The 17,327-nt window shown below is 36.9% G+C and overlaps 1 pseudogene; it reads left to right on the top strand.

The window, feature by feature from the left end:
* LOC131834619 (high mobility group protein B1-like) overlaps window positions 1-16,142 on the top strand; it is a 105,546-nt pseudogene extending 89,404 nt beyond the window's left edge.
* The last annotated feature ends 1,185 nt before the right edge of the window (window positions 16,143-17,327 follow it).

Here is a 17,327-nt window from a genome sequence, read left to right as displayed (position 1 = left end):
GCTGAATCTCTATAACTATAAGATATATTCCTGGATAAGGATTATTCTTGGCCTTAAGTTTCCCCCAACATGGTGGCCTGATGATGGGATTGGACCCTATGGAGGCAAACAGTAACATATCCTAGTTTTTCCTAATATAATGATGGCCCCTGACTGAGGTGGCAATACTACCTAGCTAGTTTCTTGTAATCAGATTAATGACACTTTATTCTTCTCATATCCTGATGCACTTTAGTTGAAGCACTTTATACTTTCTCTGACTCCTTTGTGTTGCTGAATTGATCAATATTGACATCTCCAAGTCATGAAATTTATTATTTCCCTAGCATGTTATTATATATGGAAATTCTCAGAAAGACAAAAACCAAACAAATACCTGTTTTACATATTCTCCATGATTGCAAGTATTTCTTTTAAAACACAAATTGTATTTTCTTTGAAATTACTAAAAATCATTCAAAATAAAATCTACTAAATAAAGTGAATTATAAAATTGGGTAAAATAACTTTGACTAGTTAAGCAATTTTTCTTTAAAATAATTTATTCATGATATCTGAAGAGTATAAGACAAAAATGAATAAATATAAGAGGTAATATAAAAAGATACACACACAAAATCATAAAAAAGCAATCACTTTTAAAATAAAAGTATGTTTTTAGCAGAGTTTTAAATTTGATTTAAAATATGAAAGAGAACTTGGTGGGAAAATATTGAAAAAGAGCATCTGCACATCCTAAACTGAGACATACTTGACCCCAGTCATCTGGTCACCATGTCTTCTGTGTTAATCTGCTTGGACTGCCATAACAAAATACCACAGGCTGGGTAGCTTAAACAACAAATTAATTTTCTCACAGCTCTGAAGGCTAGAAGTCCCAGATCAAGGTGCCAGAAGTTTCCTTTTCCAGTGAAGGCTTTCTTTCTGACTTGCAGAATTATCTCCTTTCTGTATCCTTATATGGCTTCTTTGTGAGCACACCTGAAAGAGAGATTGCTGGTGTTTCTTCTTCTCTATTAAGGACACCAGTCCTATCAGATTAGGACCTCACCTTCATGACCTCATTTAACTGTAATTATCTCTTTAATGATCCTATTTCCAAATGCAGTCACATTGGGGCTTGGAGTTTCAAAATATGAATTTTGCAGGGGAAACAATTCATTCTGTAACATCTTCTCAGCAAATACTGTACTCTAAAGCCAGATCCGATAGAGGTGGTATCAGAAATAGAGGCCAGTATACTTATAATAAGGAAAATTTTACTCACATGGGCTTTAGGGGAAAAGATATGAAGGCTTTGATTCTATACTGGGCCATAGGAAGCATTAATTTCTATCTTCAAAATGTTACTTCCACAATCTGAACTTGAAAATACAGTGCAGCAGAAAATAACAGGTTCTGAAAGAACAAAGTATCCTTTTTTGGTTGTTTTTTAAACATTTATTTGAGAGGGAGAGCCTGCCTGAGGGAGAGAGCTTGGGGTGGGGGGTGGATCAGAGGGAGAGAGAGATTCCTGAAGCAGACTCCCTGCTGAGTGCAGAGCCCAAGGCAGGGCTTAGTCCCAGGACCCTGAGATCATGACCTGAGCTGAAATCAAGAGTCAGCTACTCAACTGACTGAGCCAAACAGGCACCCCTAAAGTATCTTTAAAATCAATCACAGATCATAATGCAAAACCAAAGCCCAGCAAGTGTGTTTTCTCTGATAATAATACTTCTCAGCATTATAAAAAGTAAATTCCGTTGTATATTTTTACTCATAAAATCTGTCATAATTGACCTGTGATTAACGTGCTTTGCAAGTTTATTGCCTAACTGATAGGGTTTATGTAAACATAACCTAAACCAAGTGACATTCAAAGAAGGGTGACAAAAGAAAGATCAATCTTTATTATTTTGAAAATTCCTTAGTGTAAGCAAAAGAGATCTGTAGTACTTGAATATGCATGAACATTTTGAATATGCATGACTATTATAATGAGAGAACATTGCTGACCCCTAGATATAGAGTCACAAGAAAGTCAAAAGCAAGAACATTTATTAAGAAAAACTTTTTTGGATAAAATAATATTCTGGAGAATGATAACTGATAACCAACTTTATATAAAATTATCATGAGTCACATTTTCTACAAATAAAATTATTCTCCAGCTTCAAATAGATTTTCAATTTTATAAATCCTTATAGTGTTATTTACTACTTATATAAATGAATAATATTAAATTTCTATCTTTCTGTTATTTTATACCAAATTTGCTAGATGGACTTTGAAAATCTATTTGATGTGGTCTGACCTAAACCACCCTACTAATTCTCTTTTTTTTTTCTTCTTTTTATTTGACAGACAGAGATCACAAGTAGGCAGAGAGGCAGGCAGAGAGAGAGGAAGAAGCAGGCTTCCTGCTGAGCAGAGACTGATGTGGGGCTCGATCCCAGGACTCTGGGATCATGACCTGAGCCGAAGGCAGAGGCTTTAACCCACAAGCCACCCAGGTGACCCCTACCAATTCTCTTTTTGCATTTTATTCTTTATTGCCTGATTCTCTTTTCTGCTACATGTTGTCATGCTAAGTCTGAGTGGTAGAAAATCTATGTATTCTCCCCTTCATTTTTTAATACCCCATAAACCTCTAATAATATGGGGTGCTCTTTTTAGTGTGTCCTACTGTTGAAAGTAAAAATAATTTATTTAATGCTGAAAAATTCTCCCTGGAATAGAGTGGGAACATGTACATTAATAACATACTATAGGGATCAAAAAAATCTCTAAGTAATTATTCAGACACATGTAATGTATATGTGTTACACTGACCAGTTACAAGGATTTGATTGGGGGTTAGTTTGATTTGGCATGCTGAACATAAGCTGCACTTACATAATTGTTTAGGAAAATACAAGTAGCCTGTGCTGTGGTCTGAGACTTAGAAAAGTGAAACTGAGATATTGCAATAAGAATTCTGGCTTTAGAATAAATATGTCTGTGTTTTTTATTAGTCTCCAATTTGTTTCAAATTAGGTTTATGACTTCTATTTCAACAAGTGATAAACTGATATTGTTTGCCTATGCTTTAGAATGTGGGAAAAAATCCAGTTCTCTTACATAGAAAATAAAATTAAAGTGTGCATTTAACCAGAAAAATTTTATGTAAGAAAATTATGCTCGCTATAGTTTTGATATGAAGAAAAAGTTTATCTTCTTACATTAATCAAATATTAGCAGAGAATCTATTTAGTTACCAGAAATTAAATATCTAAATGTAAATAATCTTAATAAATTACAAATGAATTAGTTGACATTTGGGAAAAGAATATCTCTGCCTCGTTTTCAATCTTAGGTTAAAAAGATCAATGTTTCATTATTAAATGAGATGTTATCTGTAAGTTTTTTATAGGTGCCAATTTTCAGATTGTGGGATTTCATTTTTATTCATTATTTACTGAAATTATAAGAGTTCTCCCCATATCTTTTTAATCTGCAACTATCTAGATAATCATACAATTTTCTCCATTGTTCAGTTAACATGTTGAGTTATACACACTGATTCTTGAAAAGTCAATTGCCATTAAATTCAGTTTGGTATAAAAATGTTATCCCTTTACTTATAAGACTCAATTTGTTAATATTTTGTAAAATATTTTTTCATTTATGTTTATGACAGATATTAATCTGTCATTTTTTTCTCATAATGTTTCATCAATTTTAGTATTAGGCCTATGGCAGTCTCATAAAACAAGTGTTCTTATGGGGTTTTTTGCACACTGTGATTTCAGTCCTGGTTTTGAGTGTCTCTGCCTGCTGCCATGTCTCCAACATTTGAAGGACTTCTGAAGTACACTCAGTGACTATTCAGAGAATTTCTAAGTGATTTCCTTCGGGTATCCTCTTGTGCACCCAGCCTTCGAAAGCCAACAGCCAGCAACCACTGGCTTGCCCTTAGTAAAGTAGAGAAATATGTGGGAGAAATTTCTTTCAACTCTATCACCGTGCTCCAATCTTAGTTCTCTTTTGAACCCAGACTTTGGTATACTCTTCCCAAGCAGTCAGAGGTAATCTTTGGGAAAAAGCAGATGGTAGGAAAACTCTCCGTTACTGGAGCTCTTGGTAATTTTCACCTGTTATACCAGCTCACACATGGAGGTTAAAGTTTATTACTAATGTGACATTTTTTCTTATCAATATTGACTAGAGAGTCCTCATGACTCTTTTTCAGGGATGAAAGCAGCTTTGGTTATCTTCTTTCCCTAGGAATGTCCTTGGCATTCTCTATATTTTAATCAATTCAAGTTTATTGTAATATTTAGCTCTCTAATGAGGGAATAATATAATATTTAAGTCTAGTTTGTTTTTGTAGTTAAACCTGGGAATGAAAGGGGGTGCCTAGGTGGCTCAGTCAGTTGAGTCTACTCTTAGATTTCTCCTTAGGTCATGATCCCAGGGTCCTGGGATGGAGCAGAGCCCCTACCCCATGTTGGGCTCCCTGGTTTGCACGGAGCCTGCTTCTCCCTCCCCTGATGGTGCTCTCTACATCTCTCTCTCTCTCTCAAATAAATAAATAAAATCTAAAAAAATCATGAGACTATGTCCTATTAAGAAGCAAAATCAAGTTTTGTTTTTATTTTTGTTTACTGAAAACATAAACACAGGTCAGACATTAGTTTTAAAATGCAAATTGGTTTATTTTGAATATTACCTGGATAATGAAGCATTAAGGTGTTCTTCAAATTACTTCCATTTTAAACAAATTTCCTTTCATCAAAAAACTATTGGGCATCCACTTTTTGTTTTATGATAATTATTAATATTTAATGTAAAGTGAACCACATCAAACATATATTAGTTTAAAAAAATGAAATCTAGAAAGTTAGGAAGACTTGAAAGGTTTCCCTTATACACTAAACCAAAACAATATAGGGGTGCCTGGGTGGTTCGGTTGGTTAAGTGTCTGCCTTTGGCTCAGATCATGATCCCAGGTCCTGCGGACTTTCTGCCCAGTGGAGAGCCTGCTTCTCCCTCTCCCTCTGCCTGCTGTTCTGCCTACTTGTGCTCTCTCTCTCTGTGTGTCAAATAAATAAATAAAATCTTTTAAAAAATAACAATTAAGTAAAAATTATAAATCATGCAAGACGTTCCCCATAGAAATAAGACCCAGTTGTACTCTTGCAAATGTGCAATGATAATGATGTAATTATTATTTTGAACAAATTTTTCAAACACTATGGCATTATTAGACTTTGATTTATATTTCCATTCTACCTACAGATTCCCAAAAATACTGTAGTTATATATAGACTACATATATCATCTCTTTCTTCAACCATATTTTCTTGAAATTGTTGTCTAGTTATAACTGACACTTTTAAATTTTTTCCTCTAAGTCTTTTGTTTATGATTAAAATAACCTTTTTTTCCCAAAAATATGGAAGCAGGGAAGAGGGCAGTGATTAAATATCATGCAGAATACAAATAAAGAAGAAATTAATTGTCCATCACACTTACTGCTTAACAATAAGGAAACAGCCAGAGAGACAGAGAGAGATGAGAGAATGTATAAAACGATTATTTTCGAATACTGAGTTGAACAATGGTGTAATGGCTATGCAGAAAAAGTAAATTTCATTCAATTCCTAGTGACATATTGTTTTCCATTAAAGATATGACTCTGAATGAGATTCAATATTGGTGTCTGAAAATTAATAGATAAGACTTTCTTTAGACCCTCTTTTCCTATTCTGATACATGATGACAGTTACTGCCACAGTGGAAATCTGTCAATACCAATCTGAATTTTGGATATTTGAGTACTGTGTTTATTTATGGATACCTGATTTATTTTATTTTTTAAAATGATTTTCTTCCTTTATTTGAGAAAGAGAGAGAGAGAGTGCATGAGTGTGGAGAGGGAAAGAGGGAGAGGGTGAAGGAAGCTCCCTGCTGAGCAGAGAGCAGATCATGCTGAAGGCAGACACTTAACAGACTGAGCCACCCATGTGTCCCACATACGTGATTTTATTTTATTTTTTTCACATACATGATTTTACAACATGGTGAGATTTAAGGACAGCTGGGTGGCTCAGTCCCTTAAGCATCTGCATTTGACTTGGGTCATGATCCAGTCCAGCATGGGTTCTCCTTGCTTGGAGGGAAGACGGATTCTTCCTTTGGCTTCAGCTACCCCTGCTTGTGTGTTCATGCTCTCTCTCTCTCCCTCTGACAAATAAATAAATAAATAAAATCGTAAAAAAATAAAAAGAACGAAGGATGTGAAATGATTTTAAAAAATAAAATAAAATAATAAAATAAAATAATAAAACATGGTAAAACTTAACATGTATTTGCAATGCTTGGTGGTCACAATTATATGACAGTAGAATGAATAAAATGAATTGGCAAACCACAAGAGATAAAGAACAGTAATTAGTTGTGGTTGGATCATTATAACTGAAAAAATATTTCCGTGTTTTCCATCTACAATTTATGAAACCCGATATTTCATCGAAAATACAAAAATTAATATCTATGTTTGTATGAAGTACAAATAAATGTATAGTGAAAAAACAAATCAATACCATACATATTTTTTCTAGTGTGTTCTTCCCCTGAGCAAATCATATCTCCCTTCCTCTTTTGCTTGAAATAATTTTTTAAATGATGATTTCATATGAGAATGCTGGTCCTATATTTCCTGATTTTACTTAGTTTTAAAAATAAACAAACACAAAACAGTTAGGCAAGGAAATATGTCACAGTTTTCTTGGTTAGAAAAAGGAATTAATTAAAACCTTAATAGATTCCTCATTTGTTATTTGTACTTTTCAGACAAGAAAGGGTGAATGCAAAGGTAAACTTTAAGATGCTCCTCATTCCCTAATCATTTCACATGTGCCTCTTATCAATCTGTTACTTAAAATTCAAGGGTCTTAATGCTTAATGAGAATGTTTTTCTGATTAGGAAACAAAAGCATATAATCTATGACTTTTGAAATAGACTTTAATAGTCTTTAGACTATTTATAGACTATTAATAGACTTTAATAGTCTAGAAAGGGATAAACTCACTAGTACTTAGAAGAATTAGCACATAAAATGATTTTTGGTGTTTCTATTGTTTGCATTCTTAAGTAACTCATTCCAATATGTTATTATTATAAAAAATATTAGTGAGACATTTAACCTTTTTTGTAAGTCATAGAAATTCTGACTAGGCACCTTTCAAGTATCAGTAACCACATGCGACTAGTCAATGCCAGGTTGGACAGTGAACCTCTGGACTCAATTCAAAAACATTAAATGAGGGGCATCTGGATGGCTCAGTGGGTTAGACCTCTGCCTTTGGCTCAGGCCATGCTCTCAGGGTCCTGGGATAGAGCCCCATATCAAGATTTCTGCAGGGAGTATGCTTCCCCTCCTCTCTGCCTGCTGTTCTGCCTACTTGTGATTTCTCTCTCTGTCTGTCAAATAAATAAATAAAATCCTAAAAAAAAAAAATTAATGAGCACACTATGAGCAATACACTACACTAACTCCTAATTAAATAACCTTTCTGAATTCTAGAATCTGGTGATGAAGGAAGGTTTCCAAATTAGGACAAACATTTTCATAGCGATTAAGTGTACTGTGGAGATACAGAGCATAAAGAAGCTTTCTTTTACAGTGGCAAGATACAAAGATCTAACTTTCAAAAGTATTTCTCAAATACAGAAAAGGTTAAAAAGAGGGGTTAAAAATATTTGTAGGGTGCCTGGATAGCTCAGGGGGTTAAGCATCTGACTCTTGGTTTTGGCTCAGGTCATGATCTCACAGGTCCTGGGATCAAGCCCCTCCTTGCATTCAGCTCCACACTCCGCAAGAAGTCCACTGGAAGATTCTCTCCCTCTGCCTGCCCTCCCCCAACTCATTCTCTTTTTCTCAAATAAATAAATAAATAAATAAATATCTTTAAAAAATTTTTAAAAAAATACTTGAAAGTTATTTAAGATTTTTGAGCCTTTTAAATGGTTTTAAGATAGTAGTCACTGTAGCAACTTTAAGATTGCCTAGGAAGCCTTATTAAATGCATCTGTCTCAACATTAGTTATAGAAATTCTGATTTAGTAGGTGTTTTCTGGGCCTGGGAAATTCTATTCAGTTACTAAACACCTCCATTGTTTCTGATACAAATAGCCCACTGACCACATTTTGAGAAACATTGTTTTGGTGTCTAGAGTGACTGAATTTTTCTTTTAGTCAATTGTCTCTTAGGGCTTTTGGTCTGTATTAGCATTTTGAAGAAACAAAAATTAAGAGAAGTTGCTCTGTGTTATTTGTTTTTTATTTTTACATTTCACACATAAAGGAATTATCAACATTAGCTTTATTTTCCATACTTTTCAATGCCTCTTTTTCTCCCTAAATGATTTTTTTTAAAGATTTTATTTATTTATTTGTCAGAGAGAGAGAGAGAGAACACAAGCAGGTGGAGTGGAAGGCAGAGGCAGAAAGAAAGCAGGCTCCCCGCTGAGCAAGGAGCCTGATGCAGGACTTGATCCCAGAACCCTGGAATCATGGCCTGAGCCTAAGACAGATGCTTTAACAATTGAGCCACACACACATCCCTCCCTGAATGGTTTTTATTCATATCATGCAGTCTGTGTTTTATATGGACAATTAAGTTTCTCTAAGTATATTAATTAGAGCTTTTTAAAAACTATTTTGTTTTCTCTGAGTTCAGCTAATGAGATTATTTACCTTTCTCTTTTCATTCTGATGATTTTTATGCATATGTGTAATCCATTACATGTACTTTACTGAACTACCACACATCAACATCATTTGGTTTCATTGACTAACAAGTCTTCTCCTCCTCCTCCTCCTCCTCCTCCTTCTTCTTTTTCTTCTTTTTTTAAAAGATTTTATTTATTTATTTGACAGGCAGAGATCACAAACAGGCAGAGAGAGAAGGAGGGAAGCAGGCTCACCGCCAAGCAGAAGCCTCAATGTGGGCCTCAATCCCAGGACCCTGAGATCATCACCTGAGCCGAAGGCAGAGGCTTTAACTCACTGAGCCACCCAGGCACCCCAACAACTCTTCTTTTGAGAATGGCAGAACATTGCCTTTTCTCTTTGGCATTTATCTGCCTGCTGACATTTTTGCAAAATTTTGAGGGTTTTGAGTTGTTGATTCTGCAATAGCTCATCCTTTGTTTTAGAGCACTAAAATCATTTATAGTCTTTTTTTTTTTTTTTGTTTTCTAATTTTTACTTGGCTAAAGGCAAATTTCTTCACAATCTATTATTACTCAAGATTTAAGTGGGAATGTGGAAGTGATTTTAAACAGAGCACAATGAGTGTTCTCCCTCATCTCTTACTATAGTCTTTGGCTTAAAATCTAATTGATCTGATGTAAGGATTGCCACCCCAGCTTTCTTCTGATGTCCATTAGCATGGTACATTGTTTTCTACCCCCTCACTTTAAATCTGGAGGTGTCTTCGGGTCTAAAGTGAGTTTCTTGTAGGCAGCATGTTGATGGGTTTTGTATTTTTATCCATTCTGATACCCTGTGTCTTTTGATTGGGACATTTAGCCCATTAACATTCAGGGTAACTATTGAGAGATATGAATTTAGTGCCATTGTATTTCCTGTAAGGTGACTGTTACTGTATATTGTCTGTTTCTTTCTGATTTGAGACCTACTACTTTTAGGCTCTCTCTTTGCTTAGAGGACCCCTTTCAATATTTCCTGTAGAGCTGGTTTGGTGTTTGCAAATTCTTTCAGTTTTTGTTTGTCCTGGAAGCTTTTAATCTCTCCTTCTATTTTCAATGATAGCCTAGCATGATATAGTATTCTTGGTTGCATGTTTTTCTCATTTAGTGCTCTGAATATATCATGCCAGTTCTTTCTGGCCTGCCAGGTCTCTGTGGATAGGTCCGCTGCTAATCTAATGTTTTTACCTTTGTATGTTACAGACTTCTTTTCCTGGGCTGCTTTCAGGATTTTCTCTTTGTCGCTAAGACTTGTAAATTTTACTATTAGGTGACGGGGCGTGGACCTATTCTTATTGATTTTGAGGGGCGTTCTCTGAACCTCCTCAATTTTGATGCTCGTTCCCTTTGCCATATTAGGGAATTCTCTCCAATAATTCTCTCCAATATACCTTCTGCTCCCCTCTCTCTTTCTTCTTCTTCTGGAATCCCAATTATTCTAATGTTGTGTCATCTTATGGTGTCACTTATCTCTCAAATACTCTCCTTGTGGTCCAGTAGTTGTTTGTCTCTCTTTTGCTCAGCTTCTTTATTCTCTGTCATTTGGTCTTCTATATCACTAATTCTTTCTACTTTATTTATCCTAGCAGTAAGAGATTCCATGTTTTTTATTGCACCTCATTAATAGCTTTTTTCATTTCAACTTGGTTAGATTTTAGTTCTTTTATTTCTCCAGAAAGGGTTTTTCTCTCTCCGGAGAGGGTTTCTTTAATATCTTCCATGCCTTTTTCGAGCCCAGCTAGAACTTGGAGAATCATCATTCTGAATTCTAGATTTGTCATATTACCAATGTCTGTATTGATTAGGTCCCCAGCCTTTGGTACTGCCTCTTGTTCTTTTTTTTTTTTGTGGTGAGGTTTTCCGTCTTGTCATTTTGTCCAGATAAGATTTGCTTTCTCCTTCTCTGGAATTCCGCTATTCCCCTTGGTGAGTGAAGTTGGTCTTGGCTGGGTTTCTTGTTGATATTCTGGGGGAGGGGCCTGTTGTAGTGATTCTCAAGTGTCTTTGCCCCAGGCAGGATTGCACCACCCTTACCAGGGGCCAGGCTAAGTAATCCACTCAGAGAGCTTTTGTTCCCTGAATGCTTTCGGTAGAGTTCCGGAAGACAGGAATGAAGATGGCGGCCTCCCAATCTCTGGCCCGGAGGAGCCGAGAGCTTGGGGTCCTGCTCCTCAGTGGGCCCTCAGAGAAAAGAGCCCAACTGCCCCCATCTCCCTGGCTTCTGGTCATGCTTGGAGGAAAGTGCTCAATCGGTTGCACTTGGAGAAAAGCGCGTGGTCGCTTCCATTTCTGAGGCCTCCAGTCGTGCTCCAAGATCACCGAGCCTGTGACTGGTTCAAGGTAACCCCGAGCTGAGAGCTCACTCCTCGGCTTTGTCGCTGTAGCCGGCTTCCCCACTCTAATACCTGCGAGCTCTGCGACACTCAGACACCCCCCAGTCTTTCTGTGACCCTGCGGGACTTAAGGTTATGCTGACCCCACATGGGCTTCCCCCCGGTTTAGCCTCGGGAGCACTGTCCCTCTGTGGAGCAGACTTTTAAAAGTCCTGATTTGGGACGCCTGGGTGGCTCAGTTGGTTAAGCAGCTGCCTTCGGCTCAGGTCATGATCCCAGCGTCCTGGGATCGAGTCCCACATCGGGCTCCTTGCTCCGCAGGGGGCCTGCTTCTCCCTCTGACTCTGCCTGCCTCTCTGTCTGCCTGTGCTCTCTCTCGCTCGCTGTCTCTCTGACAAATAAACAAATAAAATCTTAAAAAAAAAAATAAATAAATAAAAAAAAAATAAAAGTCCTGATTTTGTGCTCTGTTGCTCCGCCGCTTGCCGGGAGCCAGCCCCTCCCCCGACCGGTGGTCTATCTTCCCATCACTTTGGATTCACTTCTCCACAGTCCTACCTTTCAGAAAGTGATCGATTTTCTGTTTCTAGAATTGTTGCTCTTCTCTTCGATTTCTCATTGGATTTGTAGGTGTTTGCAATGGTTAGATAAGCTATCTAGCTGATCTCCTGCTACCTGATGTCCTCTCAGCCTGCTACTTCTCCGCCATCTTGACTCCTCCCCTCCTCGTATATATTTCTTGATGCAGCAAAGATATGAGAAAATTACCACATGGTTTCATCACACAATATCACCGAATTTTTAATTTAGAGGGAAAACTGAATAATGATCAATTTAGATGATCTGTAAGCCAGGGCCATAAATGAGAGGTTTTCATAGAAAAAAGAATGTTACTACTTAATATTGACATACATGATATACATGATATGCTTAATAGAGAGCCTGACAAGAAAATTGAAACAATCTTTGGATAATTCACATTATTAAAGAGTTCTGTTTGCAAATATGTTTATGCATGGTCTTCAGAAAGAAAATCTTTATCAAAATTCTATTAATTTGTAGAATATATGGGAAACTAATCACAAATTGAATAAGAAGATGCTATACAACATTTGACTTTCGATTTACTAGTCTAGTCACAACTCATAAAACACAGGGCCTGACTTTCCAGCCATTACAATGACACAAGTAAAGGAAGTAAAATACACATATATTAGAAAGGAAGAAACAAAACTCTCCTTATTTGTAGATGATGTGATTGTCTATCTAAAAATCCCAACAAATTTATAAAAATAAAAATGAAAATGCACAGAACTAACAAATGAGTTCACCAAGCTTGTAAAATATAAGATAAACATACAGAAATAAATTGCATTTCTATACTAACAGTGAACACATGATCACAAAATTAAAAATACAATACCACATATACTGGCTCAAAAATAATGAAATACATAGGTATAAATCTAACCAAACATGTGAAATATCTGCTTACTAAAATCTATGAAATGATGATAAAGGAAGTTTTTAAAGATCTAAGTAAATGGGGAAATATTTTCTGATTATGAACAGGAAGACTTCACAGAGTAAAGATGTCAAGTTTCAACAAACTGATGGGCACAGATTTAATCAATTCCTGTCACACTCTCAGCAAGATTTTTTGTAAATATATAAAAGATTATTCCAAAATTCATATGACAATGTATAGATCTCAGAATAGTTAAGACAACATTGACAGAAAAAAGAATAATGTGGGAGGTATTGGTCTGATTTCAAGTTTTTTCATATAGCTTCAGTATTCAAGACTGTGCAAATTGCAGAGTTAGACATATATAGATCGCTGGAACAGAATACAGAGTTTGGTAATGGATCCATTCAAATCTGCCTGATTTTGGCAAAAATGCAAAAACAATTCAATGTCGCCTTTTCCACAAGAGTTGCTGGCTGTTTTACCTTACACAAAAATTAACTCAACAGGAAACAAGAGATGTTGGCGAGGACACAGAGAAAGAGGAACCCTCTTACACTGTTGGTGGGAATGCAGACAGGTACAGCCACTCTGGAAAACAGTATGGACGTCCCTCAAAATGCTAAAAATAGAGCTACCCTATGACCCAGCAACTGTGCTACTAGGTATTTACACAAAGCACACAAAACACTTATATGAATATGTGTTAACTTGTGAGAAACCATTTGCCATGTAGTTGTTTTCAGGAACTATGTGTGAAAATTCTCCCAGAATCCAGAACCCACAAGCACAAAAATCACCTATCCAGGTGAAAGGAAACCAGTATTCTATCAGCCAAAAAAGCCTTTGAACTTGCTTTCATGTTGATATATATACAAGGGGAGAAGCCTGAGGGAAATGAGAGAACAGGATTGTGTAAATTACTAAAGACAATACCTGCTTCTCCTTTTACCTCTGGTAACCAAAACACAAAAGAGATCAGATTAAAAGGAGAGAAGATGCCCACAGGGTAATGGCAATAAAGCATGAAGATGGCATAAACACCCTTGCCTTTCTCCTCATATTGTTACCTAAGGTAGGGACACTTTGCTATGCTGTGATTCTCTGAAGGGGCAAGGAGGAGACAAGGAAAATATTCTGCAAACATAAACCAGAGAGGCAATAACTGAAAATAAAGTGAATGCGGCTGAAAATGAAGCACCAGTCTCTAGTAGTATCAATAAGATTCATGCAACTTCCTTCATATTACTGTTGCCAACCAAAGCAATAGTATCCCACGGACCATGTAAGACCAGCTCTAAATGACTATATTGTACAATAGAAGGAATAATCATGCCAAAGCTAATGAACAGAAGATCAGGCTTCTTCTTCATTTTTCTTTTCAGCCAAGTAAGTTCTGAAGTGTCTGTTATAATTTAAAGAGAGGAGAGGCTTTTCAAAGTTAATAATTAGAAACTAATTAACAGCACTGAATGGTGTGTGCATTTGTATATGGGTTTGTGCAATTAAAATGTGAGAGATTTCTTAATTTCACAAATTGTAGAAAATGTTATACTTCTCATGATTATTGACATTTTTCTTCCCTTTCAAAGTTTGAAGTAGACGGATGTGAAAAACAACAGGGAATAAGAAGACCCTTTGGGAAATGAGTTAACATATTATCATCTTTGCCAATTAGCATTTATTGAGCAACTGGGCACTTGGTACTTCAAGAATCTCTACAGAGATTCTGTACTGAGATAGGCTTCTATATTCTGTAACTGCATGGTCATCTATTAGAGGACAAGATTAATCTGCTAATTCATTACATCATGCGGAATTATGCTTAGATTTGTTTTTCTAAGGGAAATTCTATTTTTATGTATTTTTTATTTATTTTTAAGACTTTATTTATTTGTCAGAGAGAGAGAGAGAGAGAGCGCACAAGCAGGGGGAGTGGCAGACAGAGGGAGAAGCAGGCTCCCCACTCAGCAGGGAGCAGGATGCCAGACTTGATTCCAAGACCCCAGGATCATGACCTGAGCTGAAGGCAGATGCTTAAATGACTGAGCCACCCAAGCATCCCGGAAATTATATTTTTAAACAAGTTAATCTGTGTATCTTATTCAAATGTTCATAATTGGAAATTTATTTGTTTCAATAAATATGGTTTTAAATTTCAGCTGGAAGGAAATTTACCTTGTAAATTGTTGCTATGAGCATTGGGAGAGCTATGAACCAATTCTTGCCCATGGTGGTATGTATCTACAAGTTGGATTATTTTTTTCAATCTGATATCAGTGAGAGTAAACAACTGGTTCACTCCAGGGGATAATTTTCCATGTTAAATGTCATTTAACATAAAATTCATTCTGATGTTATCAAATCTTCCTTTTTGTGGTGGGTCTAATTTGGTATCACTTTTTTACAACTGTTGTGATAGAATTAAACAATAGTTAATGGTGAGTATGGTCTGTGCTTCTCTGGATGCAAAAAACTAATGTTCTTAATCCTTTCTGGAGTCTAAAACACTTAATGCCAAAAAATAGCTCTCATAGATGCAAACACAAACAGGGCCATTTTGAAGTTTTAGAGAAGTAAACAACAATTATAAATGTATTGGGAGTCACAAATTTACTCTCTCAGCAAGTCATATGTGGAGAAAAAACATAATTTATTCGTATAATCTACATATCTTCAGCAAGAGAACCTACCCGCTGGGAGGAAGAAAAAAAAAAAATTAGTCCCAGATGTGGATTCCCACAGTCCGTTTACATAATGATTTTTCTTTGAGCTAATTGTTCAGCGTTGCTCTTATTGTTGCCTCAACATTTGCTCCTGAGGTTGTGGTTTGATGTTTATGCGGAGAGAGACTCACGTGATGCCTTGGTAGACGAATTAAGAAGGCAGAGAGCTTTGCAGCCTGTTGAGCTCCAGAGAGCAAGGGGGCAAGTGAGCGAGGCCAGCCCTAAACGACTCTTGGGTTTTGCTGTGGAAAGTAAGTAAGCTAGGGCAAAGGACAGCCTAAGAAGCCCAGAGACAAATTGTCATCATATGCATTCTTTGCCCAAACTTCTCAGAGGAGCACAAGACTAAGCACCGAGAGTCTTTGGTCAGCTTCTCGGAGTCAGCCCAGAAGTGATCAGAGAGATGCAAGACCACGTCTGCTAAAGAGAAATGAAAACACAGCCCTCTTAAGGGGAAACAGAAGAGAGTTCAAGGGTCTCAGTGCACCCATTTCGCCATTTTCTCAGTTTATTCTAAGCATCGCCCCCAGATCAAAGGAGAGCATCCAGGCTTCTCTGCTGATGTGCTGCGGAGAAACGGGGAGAGACGTGCGGTGGGAACACGGCCACAGACCGCCGGCAGCCTCTGGCGAGGAAGGCTGCTAGGCTGGAGGCGAAATATGAAGAGGATATTGCTGCATACCGAGCTAAAGGGAAGCCTGATGCAGGCAGCAGAAAAGGTAGTCGTCAAGGCTGAAAAAAGCATGAAAAAGAAGGTAGAGGAGGAAGACGAGGAAGATAAAGAGGACGAGGAGGAGGAAGGTGAAGAAGTTGATGATGGTAAAATTGGATCTAGCGCAGTTTTGTTTTGTTTTGTTTTGTTTTCCTGTCTCTAAATCATTTTACAACCCCACCCTGCCCCCTGTACCCAACTCCTTTAAAAAAAAAAAAAAAAAAAAAAAAAAAAACAGAGAAAGAAAAAAAAAAGAAATGTAAGTCTGTGTAAGATTTGTTTTTAAACCTTACAGTGTCTTTGTTTGTTTGTTTGTTTTTTGTGGTTTTTTTTTTTTTTTTTTTTGTATGTTAACACACTACAGAATGTATCTTTAGATAGCCCTGTCCTGGTGGTATTTTCAGTGGCCACTAACTGTGCCTGGCTGGGACAGTGAGGGGATGATAAATCAGTATGGAAAGTTACAGCGTAACTTTCAACCTGTTGTAACCAACAACAGGTTCTTGTTGATGCCCAGTACGGATTAGTTATGTATGGGGATGGCAGTGTTTTCATCTTTAGTTGTCTCTGATGCAGCTTGCACAAAATAATTGTTCTGTTAACTGAATACCACCCTGTAATGGAAAAGGAAAAAAAAAAGTTGCCAATGTTTTGTTGATATTCTGAATGCTTCTAAGTAAATACAATTTTTCTAATTAAAAAAAAAAAAAGCAGAGAAATATAGTCAGGCAGGAAGATGTTGCCCTCTAGTCACTTCCCTGTACAACACTGATATTAATTTAGGAGCTAGTTGGCTTGCCATGAAGACTGTCCAGGCGCAGTGAGATGACCTTATAATAGGTACTAAGGGCATAACATAAGTGTGGAGTTGCATGTTGGCTAAGGCCAAGGAAGCTAAATGAGCAGGTTTTAGTTTCCTGATCCCTCTGAGAAAGACAGTAATTCTGCCTACAAAAGCCAGCAATAAACCTGTGAGGACGCCCCGGATGGGACCAGGCCAGCCACCCCCACTTACCAGACTGGCCATTTTGCAACTTGGTCAGAAAGGATTCAGAGAATACATCAAGGTAATGATGATTCATTTATTTTTCCACTATGAGGTCAGGTGATCACACGTTTCCCTGACTGGAACTAGAAAAAGAATAAAATATGAACTGAGTGGAGCAATTATCTTCCAAAAGATTGAGCATTATCTAAAATGACTGTTTATATTCTCAAATTGGACTTAGTTATGAAATTAAAAGGACAAGCTGTTCTACCCCCCCCACTCCACAGGTTCCTCTCCTGATCAGATTTGGTGCCCATACTACATATACTATAAATGCAACCTCAAATAAACAACAACTCT

The sequence above is a fragment of the Mustela lutreola genome, chromosome 6, assembly GCF_030435805.1.
Source record: "Mustela lutreola isolate mMusLut2 chromosome 6, mMusLut2.pri, whole genome shotgun sequence".
Lineage (NCBI taxonomy): Eukaryota > Metazoa > Chordata > Mammalia > Carnivora > Mustelidae > Mustela > Mustela lutreola.
Note: the sequence above shows the minus strand (reverse complement) of the source record. Positions and strands in the feature narration are given on the sequence as shown.